Source organism: Eretmochelys imbricata, chromosome 16 (genome assembly GCF_965152235.1).
Source record: "Eretmochelys imbricata isolate rEreImb1 chromosome 16, rEreImb1.hap1, whole genome shotgun sequence".
NCBI classification, from domain to species: domain Eukaryota; kingdom Metazoa; phylum Chordata; order Testudines; family Cheloniidae; genus Eretmochelys; species Eretmochelys imbricata.
The window spans coordinates 19,751,440-19,768,584 of NC_135587.1; positions in this window are offsets into that span (position 1 = coordinate 19,751,440).

Sequence of the window (17,145 nt, forward strand, 5' to 3'; positions counted from 1 at the left end):
ATCATATTGCGTCCCCACTTTCCTCTTTGCACTTCACGTCCACCACAGAATATTGCCGTTGGCAAAGGACGGGCCGCTTCCTCCTGTGGGTGCTTCATTTCATCCTGGAAACATGCAGTGTCAGGCGAGCCCAGGGGACGCAGGGCACATGGAATAGCTGCGACTCATGGAAAGTTGGATGAAAGAGTCTGTTTTACAGGGAGATTTTTTTTCCCAAGGCTGCAGTGGCACCAGAATGGGTGTCAGTCCAGCCCAAGCTGACTCAGAGGCACATTCGGCAGCAGGCTGAAATAAAGCACTGGAAACGGCCCTCACCCACCACTGAATGTATATTTGGTGTTGGTGGTGGTGGAGAGAATGCTTCTTTGTGTGTATTCCCAAGACACTGCTCTGAACTATGCTCCTGTAAATCTGGAGTAAGCCCATCAGCGCCAAAGCAGTTATTCTGGATCCACACTGATGTCCCTGAGTTCTGACTGCAGGATGGGTCCTGCCACTTGCCAAGGTCCAGAGTGGTGCAAAGGGACCTTACATTTGCTCTAAATGAGCAGCTGAGGATCTCCCCTGGAATGGAGGAATCCTCAACTGGTGTCAACCTAGCATAACTAGCTCTGTATAGGGGCCACAGCACACTCCCTGTAATGATCCATGCAGACCTGTAGCCCCTAAAGGGCCATGACAAGCCATCCCAAGTCAGGGAAGCCATTACTTTTGATGGAGGGGCCATCGAGCCCTAGGCTTGCTAGAGGGGCAGAAAGATGGTCCAGTTAGGAAGCTGCATCTTTAGCTCCTGACTCTGTTTGTACTCAGATAGAAATCCCACTGAAGTCACTGGGAGCCTGTCTGAATGTGGACAATGGAGCAGGGATTTTGATTCTACCCAGTGCTTTCAGAGTGTTCTCCTCTCGCCACCGCCCTCCGGCCCAGGGACCCTGCTGCCACGCGGCCCTTTCCACTCCACAAACCCTGGCAATGTGGGTTGTTTTTTCTTTTTTTCCAGGAAACATCTGGAAGCTGCACAAGAAACATAATAAAAGAAAAGGGGGGCGGGGGAGGAGAAGCTTGGGAACACCATATGATTTCATTTTTGCTAAGACTACTGCAATTATGCCTTTGAGAGTTTACCAGTCGCTGTAGATTCAAACCATGTTAGATGATGTAAGTGGGAAAATATGAAGAACCTACTGGCTGTTTAAAAAAAGTCCTGGCGTTTTATTTAACTTTGTGAATCAGGAAAAGGGAGCTGACCAGATGGGCTTTGTCTTTATTACTTTTCTGGCTTGAGCTGTATCTTACTGATCTCTACAGAGGGGGAAAAACCAAAGTCTCCTGCATCTAGAAGATCGAGCTCTGTGCTCCTATATAACACACTGGGCCTGGGAGCACTGCTGTCATAGCCTGCCTGAATGCCCGTCGGGCAGAGCGGAGCCAGAATTCCTTGCTGGCTAGAACCATCACAAGCTGCTTTTTTTAAAAAATAGCCACATATCAAGCACCAGTGCAACATGCCAGGAGTCCCAGCTTGGAGCCTGGCCGAAAACAGACCTCTCAGTCCAAATGGGCACCGTCTCTTGCCCTCTTTTCAAATCTGAGGGGCCAGATGAGCTGGTGGAAGTCGAAGGCTAACTTGCACCAGCTGAGGATTTGGCCCTGAGTTTTGGTGTAAAACAAGCTCTACATCGGAGCAACCCGCTGGTTTTACAAAACCACCCAATCGCGCACCCCCCCCCTTTGGCTACACTTTGGGGTCAGGGGTTTGGCACCAAGTTGGGCATCACTTAGGATCTTAAAGGGCTAATGTTTTTGTCAGCCCTATTCAGCGGGGTTTCCTGTGGAAAAACCAGGAACGTGCCAAAGATTTGGGCTTTAGTTGACAGGGGTTAAACCATCTGAAAATACTGCTTGATGAATGGAACTGATGAAGAGTAATTAGTGGAAACCTTGGCTCGAGACTATGAATGGGAACTTCTGGAATAATTTGCAGCAGAGAAGCTGCCTCAAAATACTAGAATGTATTGGTTAGAGGTCTGGCATCTTGGAGCGTCATCTGAAACAGGGGCTGTACGAAGCCTAAAGTTACAAGGGAGGGGAGAGGTAAGGGATAAGAGTTTTTCCTAGGGAAAGACGGAGCAACGAGGCTAGTTCAAAGAGCTCAGACTGCATCGAGGGAGTTGCCAGAGTGCAGAGTTCAAAGCTATGTCAATTTTGTTCTTGTTACTTAGAGTGGAGGGAAAGAACAAGGGCAGTGAAATTGTCAGACATGACAATAGATTAATCACCATGGGAAATGTACCGAGTGTTTGGTGTGGGGGTGTGGAAACTACTGTAGAGTGTCTTTGGAGTAACAGCCTTTTGAAAAGTACTAATGGAGCCCGTAACCCCCAGCCATAGGGAGGGAGATCAACTATGAAACAGGAAAGAAAACCAAATGCCAAAAGGAACAGGCTAGGCAGGCTTTAGTGCCATGCAGCGGGGTGTATGGTACGGTGAAGTTCTGCTGACATCAGTGTGGGCGGGGTTTTCTCCCCATGAAAGAAGCAGCAGAATTGTTCAGATGAGACATGAAACCCAAACTGGAAACGGCTTGATCTAGCTGCTTGAGCACTGGGCTGGGATTCAGGAGAGCTGGGTTTTATTTCTGGATCTGCCACTGACCTGCTACGTGACCTTGGGCAAGGTATTGCACTTCTGTGCCTCAGGTTTCCCTCCCACCTTTTTCTAGCTTGCCTATTTAGATTATAAGTTCTTCCAGGCAAGGAGTGTCTTGTACTATGTGTGTGCGCAAAGCCTAATATATTGGAGCATATAGGCAATACTGTAATACAAATAATAATTATAGTCAATCGGTGTAGATCCTAGACATTTTTTTGTAAGAACGTTAACTCCTGAGTTCTGGCCATATTGGGGTTTGGGTAATTTCATTCAGTTTTTTCAGATGGACACATTTTCTTCTTCACTTCCTGTCTAAAACTGTTGGAATGTTCCTGTGCACTGATAAACAGCCTATTCCATATTACCCCAGAGACGGCTGCATTTCAGTGATATTTAAACAGGATCCCAATCCTGCAAATACTCTTACACACATATAACTGTCTGCATGTGAGCAGTTGCACTGAACTCAAGGGAACTAAACCCATGTGTACGTGGTTGCAAGATTGGGGCCATAGCTTATAAAGTGCTTTGTGATCCTTCACGATGGTGAAAGGCATTCGAAAATGTGTGATTATCTTCTGCAGTCTGGATTTGCTCAAGGGCTTCTGGAACTCAGCTTGATATTTCCTGGGCTTTTTTTTTTCTGTCCAGAAAAGGAATTGTTTTTAGCAATGGCTGCAGATTCCAAAATATGTTATTAAACAATGGAAATGAAGTCTATAATCATGCCAATTGCTTGCTTTTATTAAAGAAAGCTTTAGTAATTTGGGGCAGCCCAGAACAATAGCTACGGTGAGATGAATTTAGCTGCATCATATTCAGAGCCTGACCCTGAAAAGCAGAGCTAAGAGAGCCCCTTATCCCCGTGCAATGTGATTATTAAACTTGAATGGCATTAGCAACATCTGCATATGGCCTCCGATTTATAACACAGTAGAACCCCCATGTTACAAATTAGTTAGGGAGTGAGGAGCTCATAAAATTGAACATCTCAAAATTATAGTGTGTATGGTGCATAAATTGAAGCATGGAGCACTGAATCAGTTTCTTCTTGTCCTTCCAACCATGGCAAAGAGACTTCCAGTGAGTTGAAGGCATCAGAATGTATAGGGATGTCAGCTTGTTCTTCTCCAACCTCAGTTTGGTTATATGATATCGTTTTTCCATCGGGGAACTTGTCATGTGTAAGATTGGTGTTCATAAAACTGAGGTTCTGCTCTAGTTATTATTATTATTGTATCATATCACTCATGGGCACATTGTGCTAGGAGCTGTACAAACACAGAACAAGAAGACTGTCCTTGCCTTAAGGGGCTTTCAATCTAATGCAACAAAGCTGCACAGATGCAACAGCAGTGGGGCTTACATCGGGACAAAGACTAATGGCAAACAGGTAAGGGTCATCAGCTCCTGGAAATGCCCATTGAGGGCTAACAGCAAAGCTGTTTGTAGGGAAGAGCTGTAGATATCATTATCTCCCGGGGGCTTTTAATGACAAAGGCAGCAAGACAGAAGAGCGATAGATTCTCAACCAAGGGGTCCCAACCCCCATCCTTTTCTTTAGGGTTAGCTCAGCTCTGGCAATCTGGGAAAGTCTTTCAACATTTCCTGTGCCGGAGTCAGTTCCTGTCCCATTGGGAAGATCCAGTCCCAGACTGTTGGCCCAGTCACCAGGGCTGTAAGAGGAGCCCCATTAGGACTGGAATAACCTATGGTCTTTATTTTTCCGCCTCTCTTATTCATTAAAGCTGGGCATGGAGCTATTTATGGCAAATGCAAGAGAAACATCCCCTCCTCCCCTGCCCCACTTTCTCTCTGTGAGTGCCTTTCTCTTCTTTTTTCCTCTTCTGTCTCAGAGCCAGTTTTTTCACTTTGCTGAATATCAGCAGAGCTGCAGAGGTCAAAAGAGGATTCATGAATCTTCACACAACATTCCCAGGAAGAACATTTCCCCGTAGCTGTAACCTTCACGCAACCACAGTGTCTGCCTGCCCCTCACCATCCCTATCCGGTGTTTCCCTTATGCCGAACATCTGCCAGGGCCCAGCTGTCTGCAAATAAAGATGTTCTTCCACTAACACCTCATCGCTCTTTGTCCATGAGCAGCTCTCCCTGCCATCCCTCCAACTTCCCTGCTGTGCAGTAGTAATAGACCCCAGTACAGTCAGTTCTAATAAATGAAGATTTCTCAGTAGATTAACGCTTCCAGCGGTTTTCCCTCCGCCCATCCTGATTCTCTCTCGCTATTCGCTTGCCTGTTTAAAATGGGAGCATGGTGCTGGCAGAGCTGACCGGGCGTAGGCCCCTGGGGGATTGTCCTCAACAAAAAAAAACAGTGGGCAATAAACACAAGGGCTCTGTGAGAGCCAGCCCACTCTGCATTGCTCACTGCTTGCAAAGGTTAGAAGGCAGGATTGGTCTCTTACCAAAGGGAGGTGGACACTTGGGTGTTCCTGGGCCTTGTTGCTAGAAGAGAAATAAAAGATCCTAGCCTAAAAGCTGCGACAGAGATTGGGCTGTGCAGAAATGGGATAGAGGATTATTTCTCCTCTTGGTCATCCATGACAGTAACTTGAAGTTCTCCACCTGCGCTTTGCGGGGGAGGATTCGGTGACCTCAGTGCGGTTTCTGTTCTGCTGAAGTTCACATCACAGCTATGGCTGCCTGGCGATCGCAGCGAGGCAGATGGGTCATGGAGACTCACTATTCTTTGTATCACGGTAACACCTAGAGGCGCCAAGACCAGGGTCCCATTGTGCTCGGTGCGGTACACCCACGTAGTAAGGTCCATGCTGTGGAGTGCTTAGAATCTGACTTAGATGGGGCAAAGGAAGTATTGTCATCCCCGTTTTGTAGCTGGGGAACTGAGGCAGACTCGCCCAAGGTCACACCAGGAGTTTCATAGAGTTTAAGGCCGGAAGGGATCATTAGCTCACCTAGTCTGACCTCCTGTATATCACAGGCCATGAATTTTCACCCAGAGACCCCTATATTAAGCCCAAAGACTTTAGTCTCCAAAGGGCTGAAATGTTTTGGTCTAACTAAACCGTGTGCCCCAGGCAGAGACCAGGAGACACCAAGGTGCACCAATGCTAGAGGCCCCTGCAGTGGCAGAGAACTGATTAAGTGAATTATGCCCAGATGATCCCAGCAGGAGATCCATGCCCCATGCTGCAGAGAAAGGTAAAAAACAAAACCCCCAAGGTTTCTGCCAATCTGACCTGGGGGAACATTCCTTCCTAGCCTCACATCCAGCCATCAGTTTGACCCTAAGCCCGTGAGCACGACCTACGAGCCAGGCATCCAACCCAGATCTCCTGAGTCCCTACCCAGTGCCTCAGCTACGAGACCATCCCCCCATCTCAAAGACCGAACTAGCCCCTCATCCCAAAGTCCGGGCCATCCGTCCAGGTCAGGGTGGAGGCATGTTGCTGAGGTGGGCTGAGGGAAGGTCACACGGCAGCTCTCCATGCAATGTGATGGCCTCAGTCTCTTCAGGGCCGTGTGTCCAGCCTCTTTCAGCAGCACCCGAAAGAAACTAAAACCCGGAGTTTGATCACAGTGGCTGAGCCCAGCTGTGCTAAGTGAAGAGGATCCTGCAGGACCTGCTCTGTGTCAGACAGCAGCACGTTAACCGCTGCTGACATCTGTCAGCACAGATAAATGAGGGGAGGGCTGATATCCCCTTCCTATTGCACTTCCAGGCTGCTGAGAGCAGGGATTCCCCAGCTGGGATGGCTTCCCCCTCTCCCGCCTCTTCAGGACCCAAAGCAGCGAGACTCGATACTCCTTCCCCCGCCCTGGTGCATGTCTGTCCATACGTTCCAGTCGACATCCCGATTCCAGGAGCCGTGAGAAGAGTGGGGAGATCTGGCGATTGCTTGGCTGACAGGTGGGCAGAGATAGCAGGGGAGGGATTGTTAGCTCAGCTGACCACATCTTTCCTGGACGGGTTGCACTACAGAGCAGTGGACTTGGCTGCACTTTTCCTACTGTCTCCTGAAGAAAACAAACACAAACCACTTTCTCCCTCCAGTTACCTGGGGATGGTTAAAATGAAAACTGGGGGGAGTGGGGGCTAGGGAAGGCCCTCAGATCTCAGACCCTTTTGCTTTTTGGTTGCAGGAGGGAGGCTGCTGGTAACAACAAACCAACGCCCCATCCCTGGAAACTGCTCTGATTCTGAAATCCAAAAGACTGGTGTGATGCCCCGAATTTGATCTGATCCAGCCCAAACCTCGGGCTTCCTACAGCCGCATAGTGTTATAAACCACATGGCCTGGGTGTCTACCATGGAGAATGAGAGAGTCCAGACAAGGGCCTAACAATTCCTGCTATGGCCAGAAATATCACAGCCACTACCCAGCAATTCAGGTCATTGCGAAAATCACAACATCCCCCCCCACCACCTCAGTGAAGCCCTCTCGGCAACTTTTCCTTGTAGCTGGCCTTTGTGTGTCCTCTCCAGGTTGCCTGACCACAGACAGAGAAAGGCCAGTAATGCAAGTAGATTAACCACATAGTTAAGGCCCTGTTGCACTATTGAGATGGCACAAAGGTCCAGAATCTGGCTTCAAATAACCAGCAACCTCGTTGGATGGGAATTCCTTGCCAATGCAAGCACTGCTGAATCTGTGCCCGCCCCCCCCCCCCCCCCCGACTGACTTCCTGGTATATGGGCACGTTGGGGCCCTGGCAGAGCAGACCTCTGCTAGCACAATCCTCCATTGCTTTGGGGTCCACAGAGAACTCTGGGCTGCTGGGACAACTTGGAACCACTCGGCAGCTGCTCTAAGTTGTGTCAGAGATAGATCTCAAAAATCTGGGAGCTGAAATTGGCTCCCAGATGCCCCCCTGCACAGCGCAGGAGAGAACGGATCTCTAATGCTTGCCAACTGCATCAGTAGGGTGGATGGTTGCGGTGGCTTTGATTGCACAGTGATTGATGTTTCAAAGCCTGCGGCTGAGAGACAGCAGTGGGATGGGAAAGCTCCTCTTTCAGGGGTGGCTTAGTGTCTGGGAAAGCCTCAGTCTTTGGAGTTCCTGAGTCACTGTTTGCGGCTGATGTACTCTATGTTCCTGGGTTACTCCTTGAAGAATATTTTCCAAATAAAGCATGCATGTTGTGGGGTCTGTTTCTCCAGAGGTTAATGATACTGATTCACCAGTTTCATGAATTGTGTCTGTTTCACTCTCACCACATTTGTGTCTGCTCTGCAGTCCTCTGGGGAAGTTCTCATACAAGAGACTTTGTGCAATTCTCCCTGTTACCATCTTAGCATAACAACTTGATTGCAGAAAATAAATAAATAACTTTTGAAAAAATGATGCAGTAAAATCCCACATCTTCTCCATACCTTTTTTACATGAACAAGCGAGTAGATAGGTACAAAGAAAAATGGGTGTAAAATCTCGCTCTCCACCCTCTCGTGAAATCAGCTTTCTTTCCTGGCTTTTCTTTAGCGAACGGGGGATTTCACTGTGTTTGTGTTTGTTATTGGGATAATGTCATCTGCCAGTGAGACCCCTATGTAAAAACTCATACTACCTGTGTTGGAATCCCCCCGGCATGCCGCCTGGAGCTGTGGTACCACTGAGCCCTCTGACCCACCAGCTTGGGCTCCCTCTCACACTGTGCTGCTGTGACAAGTTGCAAAGCCCTCCAATCTTGCACTTTCACCAGCATTCACACAGGTAGGGACACACCCAGCTGCAGTTACATGTAGGCTCTCTAACCACCAGTCTCCCAGGCTAGGACCCCAGAGCAGTACCGTCCTGCCCCGGTCAAATCTGGCCAGTATGTGGGTTTAACACCCGGTCCACCTGTCCCTCAATGTGACGAGGACCATGCACACTTGTGGTAACCATGCTGAGATTTTCCCCAGACACCTTAGTCAAACGCACACTGGTTTGGATTAAAACATAAGTTTATAAACTACAAGAGGATAGATTTTAAGGAATTATAAGTGTTAGCAAACAGATCAAAGCAGATTTCCTAGTAAATAAACAAAACTGCAAACTGAGCTTAACACACTAGATAGGTAGGATATGAATTAGCAAATTCTCACCCTGAGTGATAAACAGGCTGGCAGATACTTAAGGCACTGGCTGCCTTGGCTTTGCAGCTTGGGTTTCCCAAGTTTTCATACACAGTCTAGAAATCCCTTTAGCCTGGGACCATCACTTTCTCCCGTTCAGTCCTTGTTCCTCAGGTGTTTCCAGGTGTGTTGTTGTAGGGAGAATGAGGTGCCCACATGATGTCATTTCCCCCTTTTGTATCTTCTTCCCACTTGCTGGAAAGCTCTTTTGCTGTGACCTCTCTTTTGCTGTGACCTGGGTCCAACAGTTCCCAGGGTGTAGTGCTATCTCGGAGAGGTTTCTATTGTTCACAGTTCCTGGGGTAATCCTTGTACTTGTGTGCACTTCCTCAGTGAGCCATTCACATTATTTGGCCTTTTTACTGTTGTACCTGCAAGGCTGCTTGTGAGTGTTTTCACCCTCACAACAGGTTTCAGTAGCACATACGTAGCCAAACTTCATAACTTCACAGACGACGGTAGCACATACAATCCAATGAGATATGACTGTCTAGCAGATCAAGACTTTTAGAATGATACCTCACAAGGCATCCTTTGTGCAAAACATATCCTAATTACATGCCAGTGGTGAAGATTGGGGTGTCAGGATGTCACGCTCACCATCTTACAAATGCAGAGGCTGCATCAGCAGTTGGGATCGAGCTGAAGGATCAAAGCTTACAGTTAAGTCCAGGCATTACTTGAGTCCCAAACTATTATTTATGGGGTCTCACTGTTGCAACAAGGAAGGAGATCACAAGAAATCTCATGTGTAAGGTAAAATTCCTCTCTTGTATGCACACTGCGGCTCTATTGCAAACCTATCCCCAATGTGAAAAACTATTTTTTCTCCCTTGAGTATGCCTCCCACTTAGTACTGAATGGGAAATGTTGAGGTCCCCCCCCAAAAAAAAAGTAGGCAAAAATGACATTTTTCTTAGAATTTTTTGGTTTTTCATAACCCCATCACCATCACCCCATCACCATCATTCCCAAAATCCAAAAAATTTCAGCCAAACCCCACATCTCTGGTTTGGGTTTTTTTTAGTTGTTGTTGTTTTATGAAAAAAAGTAATCAAACCCAGACGTTTCCCACAAAAAGGTCTGTTTTGACTAAAAAGCTATTTCCCATCTAAAAGAAAGTTTTGGATGGAAAATTTTCAACCAATTCAACTCTTGCTGTACCAATCTGTTTATAAGTGCACCACTGCCCTCTGCTGGATGGAGTTAGAACAGCTCAACTGTGTATCAGAGGCCCTATCCTGCTAATAGAGATTCTCCTTCAGCTCAAGTGGTAGGGGCCTGTGCTTTTTGGGGCAGGAGACCCGGTACCGTACTCCAGGAGGCTCATAGCTAAAGGGTCCTTTCACTCACTCCCACAGCTGTGCAGCATTCTCTTAAAACTGACATACACCCAGGGACATTTTTGTTGGGGACCTCTTATAAATTAATGCAGATATATTGACTTGGCTGCAGGAAGTTCATCCCTCGGTTTGGACACCAGATGAGGAAACTTGCGGTTTATGATTCTGAACCAAGGCTGAGGGGAACTGTGCATCTGATTCTGATCTGACTCCCAGTGGCATTAATCAGGAGTCATTTGATGGAAGTCAGTGGAGCTATACAGCTGCTAAGACAGAGAATCAGACCCCTGAGTTTTACACTGATCACTAAAGAGGGTGTGCCGGTTCCTTATTTTGTTCAGCGTAACCATCGACTGTGTCAAGGAATGCTCATGTTAATAATAAACTCCCTGTTATATAGTGCATGGAACCACAAGCACGTTCCCTCTCCTACTGTGGGTTTTCAGGAGCAGTGACACCAGCCATTTATTCCCTTTGGTTAATTCTAGCACAGAAAATGAGATGCAAAATGTGGCTCCAGACCTGAGCTGTCCCAAAGTGCAGGGAGTATTTGGAGAGCTAGAGTTTCGCATGGGCCAGTTCCTGAGACTGGAGTCAGCTGCAAAGCTTGGCTCTAGATCCAGGCTTCATGGGTCAGGGATATTCAGAACAGAGGTGGGCCCATCTGTAGTTAAAATGGAATTTTAACGCCAGAAGGGGCTCTCTGGCAAAGGTCTCTGCATTACTGGGGCTTCTGCCCCTGGCATTTTTTATTGAAGGGAAAGGATGTGCAGAAGGGAGTCTGAAACATTTCTCCCCCTTGGTGCAGCCAATTGACTTGAATATTTTAAACAATGAGGCTTCTCTGTGGGTAATCAAAAAGCAGCCTTTAATCTGCAAGGATTTAAAAAATGCACAACTTCCTGTCACTTGAGCGGAGCTCAGAGAATCCTCAAAACCTTCCCACCACAGTCCCTCTCCACTGAGTCAGGGCTGCCCCCACCGAGACATCCATCCGGGCATGAATAATGTTCCACACTTAAAAATGTAAATTTGGGTTACATGCATCTCCCAGCTGGGTTCCCCGAGCCAGGAAGTGAGGTGCACTGCCTGCCAGGAGATCAGCAGGTCAGCAAGATATGTTTCTTCATCTGCTTAAATTATGTAAACGTATTAGAAAGAGCTGATGGGTAAAAACCTCACCAAAGCAAAGGGCGTTGGATGTCTCTCGGCTGAATTTGGAAGCAGATCCCTTGCAAATTCAGTGTGCACAGCTCCAGCTGTTGATTTCACAGCTGGGCAACACCCCTTTGCTTACCCAGAATATTTCCCATGGCTGGAATCCACCTTCAGAATTTTAGATACATTTATCATCTTGATGGGTCAGCCCCAAAGTCTCGCCTACCTTCCTCCACACTATCAGTTTCAGGTGGAAACTTTAAAACTCAGTGGTTTCCTGTGCTTTGGACCTAAATCTTGGCACAACTTGGCACTGTTGGCTGGCTTTTGGTTTGGGTATTTTGTTCACCAAACTGGAGCAAAAGTCCAAAGGGCAATTCAGCTTCTGGCGTGATACCAAAAGGAGGTTTCCACAAAACCCTGCAAACCTCTTTGTCTCACACAGAACTAGGATTTATCTAGAATTAGAATTATTAGCATTGTTGTTATAACACTAACCTGAGCCTGGATTCCCATTGTGCCAGGTGCTGTACACTAGGGCTGGCCAGAAACCAAGAATTCTGTTGTGTGACAAATTTTGAGACCTTGACATTTGTTTTCATTCTGATGTGGAACAAAAATGAGAGAAAGAGAGAGAGAGACACACACACACACACAGAGCCACCCCTGAATAGTCAACGGTCCAGTGGGGGGGGGGGCACTTACCTGGAATTATTCTGCCTGATTCAGACCAGAAATTTCAACTTGCTCCTGAGAAACCTTCCTGATGAAATTTCTATTTAAAAAGACGTGTTTCCATGAAAAGTTTGTTTCAATGAATTGGCATTTTCCAATGACCAAAAAAAAAAAAGTGTTTTGAAGAATTCCTAACCACCGCTACTCTCCATCCATATAATCAGAAACAGTCTCTACCCCAAAGGTCTCACCGTCTAAGTAGACAAGTCAGACAAAAAGGGAGAGGGGAAGTGACTTGCCCAAGGTCATCCAGCAGGATGGTAGCAGAGGTGGGAAGGGAAACCAGGTGCCCTGATTCCCAGTCCAGCTTCCATAGCTGAGCAAACAGTTCACAGTGAATATTTTAGTCAATGACTTTTGCTTTTTTCTTTATTTTGAGATTTGTCTGTGTACAGAATACAACAGTCTCCAGCTTATTTATTATTCAGTAACAAACGGCGCAGTGAGTAGTTCTTGGCCTGCAGATCGTTTGGCCTGTGCATTGTGAGTAGTACAATGAAAGACGGGTGGTAACTAGCTCATGTAACACATCCACCTGACGTAACAAATCAACTTGAACTGCAAATGGCCCAGGCCACTCTAATCTTCACAATCTGCTGCATGTGCATTAGTTACATAAGCCGTCCAGAGCCTGATGCAAAGCTCACTGAAGCCAGGAATGGCCTGGCTACCCTGCAGCTGGGAGCGTGCTTCCCAGCCCTCGTAGACAGGCACACGCTAGCTAAAAATAGCAGTGTGGATGTTCTGGCACGGGCTAGCCACCTGAGTATGGACCGAGGGGTCGGCCTGGCTTGTACTTGGAGGGCCAGTCCACGTTGCTACTTTTACTGTGCTAACGGGAGCAGAGCTAGCGTATCTCTGTCTCCCTGCGCTGGGAGCCACGCTCCCAGCTTCCGTGCAGACACACCCTGAGAGCCTTGCACTGACACCAATGGGCTGTAGATCAGGCTTCCCTTGAGGGAAGAGAATCCATGGCACTTTTGCGGCATATCTGAGCTCAACCCTCGCTTTTCATGAGTCCCGGCACCAGTAAAGCTCACACGTTCCTGGAAAGTGAACACACAAGGGTCTCAAACGTGGGCACCTTAAAATTTGCTTTTAGATTTAACCAGAAATGCACAGAAATGTTTTTTCCTCCTATTTACTAAGGTTAGAGCTGTAGGGAAAAGGAAATTTTACCTTCTCTTCTTTTCCACATTATGACATTCGACCTGAGAATGCGTACATCATTTCTGAACATGATGGACCTCAAAACCAAAAATTAAGGCCCTGATCCTGAAAACACTTATGCATGTGCTTAGCTTTAATCGCCTTCCATGGGTCTGCTCACACCCTTAATGTTAAGCATGTGCATAAGCGAATGCAGGGCTTAAGGTGTTGGGTGGGACTGACCTTAGTGAGAGATAAGTCTGAATAAAGCCCCAGCACATCTTAATTTTAAGCATGGGACTCGTTCCACTGAAGCAAAAAGTAATAATACTTAACAGTTACAAGGAGATTTTCATTGGTGGGTCTCAAAGCCCTTTGCAGCACGAGGCAAGTATCCTTAGCCCTATTTTAAAGATGAAGCTATTGAGAGACACCGAGAGGTGCACAGACTGGCTCAAAGTCATGCAGTGGACTGAGCGGGGATGAGAATCCAGGCTGCCTGACTTTAGTTGGAAAGCAAAGCTAGCTGCTCCCTAGCATGAGGGTAGCCCCCACACAGTCCTGCTCCTTTCACAGTTTAAGGGAGAATGCAGAGGTGTCACTCAGTTTAAGCCTGTTTACACGTGCAATCTGCACAGCCAATCTGCACCTCAGTCAGACTGTATGTATGGTTTTTATTTGGCTGACCTTTACGAGCCATTAACACTGTCCACATGATGACGTCTTCAACCCTTAACAAGATTCTTCAGTGGTGGCAGTGAATAGCTCCTTTTGACAAGGCTGGAAAGAGGCAAATTAGACCCTTTCAGAGTACACGGTTAGCATGCTGTAGACGGCCTTTTTAGCAGCCTTCAGGTTCAGCTGTTTTTTCACTTAATCTTTGTGCATGGGGAGGAGGGGGGGTGGAAATAAAACCGTAGCGTTTACAACTTAATGGTCCTCGCTACCAACTTCCTATGGCCTTGTTAACCTAAGGTACTGTACTCCAAAATTCTCACTGGTGCTAGCCCCAGGTCAATTACAGCCCTATGGTAGTAGACAAGGATCCTCTTGTCAGACCCATTTTTACTTTCGATAATATTTTAAGGGCGCTCATGAATTTTACTATGCCCCAATCCACACACATTTCTATTCTATGCTCTATGCTTATCAGAGGCGAATTGGGATAAAATCCTTGGAGCCACTGATAGCTGATACATACAGTTCACAAATAAATAATTGCTTCTGTCTACAAGTTATGCATGTTTCCTTGTAATGTGTCATTCAGCCTCTAGGGGTCTCTGTGTACTGCACAACATTCCAGAGCGGGTGTGGAACCTGGTAGACAAGGAAGACAAAACTGGGAATAAAGCTGTGTGGAAGCCTGTTTCTTTGTGTCTATAGTTGTAGCTGTTTCTTTACTAAACACTCTGTTTAAGGCAGACTGATTCCATATGTCATGACAAGTAACATATCTGATCCTCAAAGCATTCTTGGTGTAATTCCTAATAATCCATTCTATGATACCACCACCTAGGTAGAGGTGACCGAAAATCCCTGGAACCCCCTTTGCTTTTCTAATCACCATGTGAAGAAAATATTATTCATCTACAATTACTCTTTCCACAGGCTATTACCTCTGTGCTATTTCAGATCATGTTACAGCACAAGCTGCAGCGTTTGGAGCCAGGACTAATCTTCCTAAATCATGAATGGATATTAAACAGGTAGGGTTAAAGTTAGGGCACTACACTCTATACCACATGAAATTCCTCTAGATGTATAAGCGCCTTGGAAGAACAAGACCTAATGTCTGCTGGTCACCATACATGATCACTCCTCTGGACAATTAAGCCCTTGTATGAGGTTTGCCATACAAAGATTTATTGGCAGAGCCAAGACTAAGACTTGGGCTTCTTAATTGCTGGTCTGGTACCCAATCCACTAAATCACACTGACTCCTGGAGCATTTCCCCCTGGCACTTCACAGCTACCCTAGTGCTGGTAACTTTGCTTCCTCTCCTAGCTCCTTCTTCCTTCCATAGGATCCCCCTCTTCGAGCTATGGTTTTGAAATGTCTATATTATAATCCCAGTAATGCACATATGGGCAGTACTGATACATTTCACAGGCAGCTGATCACATTGGGCCTAAGTTTTGCATTGGTAACAGACATTCTTCCGTGCCTCAGTCCTGAATCACATTCATATTTGACCCAATTAAAGTTTGCATGCTCCTTTAGACAGAGATCATGGAATTCCTGTAATTAATTTATTTCTGTATCCCATGGCATGTCTTATTGACTAGTTAAGACTTAAAGCCCATGGACTGGAACATTTTTCTGCTGTAGTCTTTAAGTTTCTTTCTTACCCTGTAACTTCAGTTGGCCTGGAACTGAGCCTAGACATGAAATAGTGAACTTAAATCCTTAGACACATTGACCAAAGAAAACAGGCTGTCAGATATAAATATTACCCCTTCTTTTCGAAGCGCACCAAATCTCGCTCCCATCTGCAGATATCGTTACATAGGGAAGGCGGTGTAAGTAACACAGCATGAAATTGTAAGTGACAGCGTGCAGTATTGTTTGTAGAGCATAAATCAATATGGGAAATGAAAAGCTTCATCATTTTTTCAGGGTCTCTTGGCATTTTATACTTCTAAAGGGACACTGTCAAGATGATGCATTAAAACCCCCAGCCCTAATATGTGCTACTAACTCCATCATTTATTAGAGATGAAAGAGATTTGAAACTCCAATTTGCGTCTCACCATTTGCACTGGGCCAGATTCACACACATTCATTCCTACCCTGCTCCAAGATCAGTTCCGATGAAGTCAATGGCACTACACATGCAGTAAGGAAGATCAAAACCTGGCTCACTGGCTGGTTTTTAGCTCAGCCTGGACAATGATACTAGACAGGTCAGTTTCACTTCCTGCTTTTCGCATGCTTACACAACACCGTTGTGTTTGGGTTTCCAGTACTGCAAGGGAGGACAATAATAGCAATAACAAGTCCACCCGACGGTTAAACACCACTAGGAACAAACGTTTGTCCCTTGTCTACATTATGATTTACCGTCATGCTAGTTAACACATGTTAAAAGTGAATAGCAGTTATGGGCTAGCCATATCCAAAGTGTGTCCAGCTGGGCATCCAAAATTAGAGTCTTCAGATTTAAGGGCTATTTTAGAAAACTGGGATTTGCCCAGTGTCACCCAGCAAGAAACCGGAAGGACCGGGATTAGAATCCAGGTCTCCTGACTTCCAATTTGGTACTTTTAAGAATAGGGAGAGCTCAATAGCTTTAGTTCTTCACGTCTCACAATGGCTCTTTATCAGATGTACCAAATCTTCTTTTTGGAACCATTTAAAGAGGAGCCTGGGCAGCAAAGCTTAGCTCTGCTTCCGACTGAAGGCTGCCAAGTGTTTGGTCAGCATCCCCATGAATTAAGTAAGAACAGACTATCCCCGTTTTACAGATGGGACAACAAAAGTGCAGAGAAGTGAACGACTTGCCCAACATCCCTCAGCAGGTCTGTGGGTCTCTTGACTCCCATACCCAAATTCTGCCACCGTTGGGTGGCATTCAGTGACGAGAGAAGCACACAGAGAAATGCACATCTTCTTCTCCCAGTAACCTCGAAGAGAATTGCCCGCATGGCAAAATCTGGCTCGTTGTGTTTTGGCATCACCCACTGGAGGGTATGTCTACACTGCAGATGGGAGATGCAGGCGCAGCACATGCAGGCATTCCTGAGCGGGCTTTGGTCTAACCCGATCAAACAGAGCTGGGATAACAATAGCCATGTAGTCACAGCAGCACGGCTGACTGCATGGGCCAACTAGCTTATGTAGCAGGAATGCAAGAAACCCACAGGCCTACATCCTGAAAACCACTCGCTTGAGCAGTGAGCATAAGGGTAACTGCTGGGCAGCTCACTCATGCTAAGGCTCATAGGCCCCAAGCTTTGTGCTCACTGCTCAAGTGAATGTTTTATAGGATGCAGAGGCCTGTAGGTTTCTT